The sequence below is a fragment of the Varroa destructor genome, unplaced genomic scaffold (genome assembly GCF_002443255.2).
Source record: "Varroa destructor unplaced genomic scaffold, Vdes_3.0 BEIS01000007.1, whole genome shotgun sequence".
Lineage (NCBI taxonomy): Eukaryota > Metazoa > Arthropoda > Arachnida > Mesostigmata > Varroidae > Varroa > Varroa destructor.
In genome coordinates, this window is record NW_019211460.1 from 20,723,626 (window position 1) to 20,727,433 (window position 3,808).

Consider the following 3,808-nt stretch of genomic DNA (forward strand, 5'->3'; position numbering starts at 1 on the left):
AAGAATTCGTGTCTTTATACCAATGTGAGCCAGGGATCGGAATGGGTGGCTCTACGAGAAATGCCAAGGCCCAGGGTCCAATTAGATTTTTCAAAAAGGATTAGGCTTTGCGCTGCAGAAGCTTCGTTCATTGGGAATCGCTCTCTATAAAGCATTTAGTTGATCGACACATCAATTCGGCCGAGTTTCATCGAGCCAAGCAACCTACTTAAGAAACCAGGTCAGGTTATCTTGCTTCATGACAGCGAGGCAAACATCGTGAATCTGCCCTCTTGGATTTCGAGTGCGAAATTTTGTGTTTTTTTATACTATTAGGTATTGCGCCTACGCATTTTTGCCTTTTACTCGGCAATTATTTCCGTGATATTACCTTCGACACAGATCAAGAACTCGAAACGTGCTAGGAAGACCCCTTCGAGACAAAACGCGCTACCCTTCGACGATACGGCATATATCATTCGGTGTAATGACAAGATGAAGTTCTTCCAAAGAAGGATACATAACATAATAACTTATTATTGTCACAAAAATAAAAATGTAATACTCCCTATTCAGAGCATGCTAAATAAAGCGAAAGCTTTCTTTTCAACCTCTTTTCTAATGTTCATCGAATGGAAGCATACGTTTTTCTGATGCAATGCTGAGTCCATTCGAAGTAATTATCTCTTATTCAGGCAATGAACTTGTTGCCTTTGTGACATTATTAGGACGGCGCTGCGCTAATCCTATTGAATCTATAGCATAATAAACATGAACCTAAAATAACTTCTGTCACCCTGTCAATTTCTGCCGGCCGCCATCTTTCTGAATGCCGATAAGGGATTACTCATTGAGGACAAAGAGTGGAATTTCAAAACTACGTGATTGTGTCACCGATAGACGGAGGTCATACAATAATGTCTAGCATATGCATATGTCTATGGCTTGGCCAATTATCAGATGATCTCATGGGTCGAAGCGTCCTCGTCGATCAGAATGCTAGGTATAGATCGTGTTGTTCCACAATATTAAAGATGGCAAGTTTGTCGCTGCCTACGCTTCGTTCTTTTTACGTCACTATTTCAATCTATACAGATTGAAGTCTCGAGCAACGTAATCGATTACCAATTTTTTTTTAGTATTTGAAGCTATGAAACTTGCCATGTCAAAACAACCAGCTCATCTATTAATATAATTTATGATGAGCATAAATTTTTTATAGTCGATTACTAAAAAGTGACCAGGATCTACGTGTACTAGCAAAAAGTTACGACGCAAAATTGCCTTCTACATAAATTCTAGCTTTTCCATGATAATATATGATACTAAAGTCGTATTACTTAGAAGCTAAGGTCCACAGTTACAAAGTGGCAATGGCGACACTTTTCGAATCAACAAATAAACTGGGAAAATCAAGATGTACGCCTAAATTTATCTGTTATCTTGCTAAAGTTCAGTATAAGAGCTTTACTTTACGGATCCTTTTTCGACCACAGAGCTTAGTTTACGCATTTGTTTCTAGTGTAGTCTGATATAGTTGCATCGTATGGTTACTGCAAAATTTTAATTTGATGATATTGCCATTACAAAATATGTATGCGTACCCTGTCCTCTACTCGAGCTCCAAAGATACCGCACTTCTTGGGGCCCCCTACAGACGACGCTCAATATAGTCGCAAAGGGAAAAAGAGTGTCAGATGAGTTGCCCCACTTCTACCCAATCACTTCTGGCGTAACACATTTATTTAGATCTTTCATCACATTGACTAGGTCGACATTATGGTAGGCGAGTTTTTTTTGGCAAATTGAATATTATACTTAGTATAGTATATAAAAAACCAAATTGAAGACTTTGCTTTTCGAGTAGGTTATATGCTAAGTTAACGGTATTTATGGATGTGTATGTTACCAGATATTACTTACAAGCCCAATAAGTTATTAATTATCACAAGCAGATACAATAGGGCAAGCTCAATGTCTTTGTGTACGTCTGTAAGAAACTAGATCTTCTGGAGTTCTTCCACTAAAATGATTAGTTTTTGTGCAGAACTATATCGCATAATGATTACAATTTTTTTTTTATAAACTTGATTCAGAAAGGAAACGCCACTAGGATCTATGTTAGATTCTCGGAAACGCTGCGATATCGTAAGAACAAGAAGGAGAATAACCTTAGACACAGATTTGCATCAGCTCTGTTCTTTTCTAATTTGTGCTTATAATGGACAAAGGATCTAGTATGTAACAAGCTCTAATGGCTCTTGTTGAAAAATCAAAGTAGTAGAAAACTTTTTTCATTGCTAGCCTTGTCGTAAATTCATGACACGTTTCACATCTAAACTTAAGTATGTTAATATTTACTTAGTCCAATTTAATGTATCAAGCAATTTCGTACGGAACACGTGGAAAATATAGTACTCAACATATGTGTTTTTTAGATAGCAGAGAATTCTGTGTATTTAAACAATACATCTTTGATAACAATTAAGCATGTGTGTACACAAATCGTATCGCGGTCATTCTAGGATATAGATTTGTCTCAAAAAACATGGGCTTATACATCACTTCACTCTCATGTAGATCTACCATTACATCAACTCCGACGTTCGATTCGGAGTATTTTTCCACCTTCTTTTAATATTTATCGCCATTAGTTCTTCGATTTCCGGATCAATTTTTTAAAACGCGTCTCATGTTCTAATGAGCACAACGGATGTGTCTACAAAGAGCCAAATTATCTTCACAGCCAAAGCTTCAAGAAAGCCGAGAGCTAAAAGTTGGTATCCTATTCAACAGCTATACGGAGCATGATGGCTATGTACAAGTAGAGTCTGGAGAAGTAAATAATGTAGTATGAAAAGCACGTAATAATTCAGTAATTTTTCACAGATGGCTAACTTGGCATAAGGTACTGAATAAAGATAGTTTTCGCCCCTCGCGAAGACGCGGACGTTTATGTTAGACGTTGGCCACATACTTTAATCACTCCTACTTATCAAACAGAACTCTTCTTCCGTAGGCAGCTGCAGATGCGAGATAAGGCTCTTTGTAAAGAAGCAAACAACGTCAAAATGGAGAATCATGAAAGTCATTATATCTTGTTTGGCTTTCCTGTGAGCACAATATGTCTGCCTATCAAGAATGGCAGGAAAATGCGGCCAGTAAAACACCGGCGTGCTTCGTGTGCACATTCTACATAAGGAAAAAAAAACTATCCAATTTCGTAAATCCGTATTAAGATATAACATTGTTTGCCTTATTTCAGTACATATTCCTGACAAAGTCACTTTTATTATAACTACTTTTTTTCTTACACATTTTATGCTGCTGCCGACACACACACACACACACCTAGAGGCGCTGTGACCAAACCCATGAGAGAACTGTAGATGGGGTTCTCGATGTAGGTGCTATGTATTTGTTATTTCTCACACTTTTTATGTAGCTTAAACTTCAGCGCCTCTCAATCGTTGTTGTCTCAAACGAATTGTTCAGGTTACTGACGCAACGTATTAGATCAATAGTAAAATGTCATAAATATCTATTTACTTTAATATAATTATTAAAATATGCGAGCCTATTGGAGAAAAACAATGAAAATTTGTATTTTATGTAGCAGCAAGATTTCTATCACGAGAAATACAATATTTACTTTAAGTAGCTAGGTTACAATGGCAAGTTTTCAAATGATACTAAATCCTTGTTTTTGACCTTGACAATATTCAGAAATGTGTCCTAATGCGAAGATAAGAACAATAGGAATAAATTAATACTGAAAACGAAATCAGATTTGGGCGTCGGCATTTATACTATTACACAATACGACCTA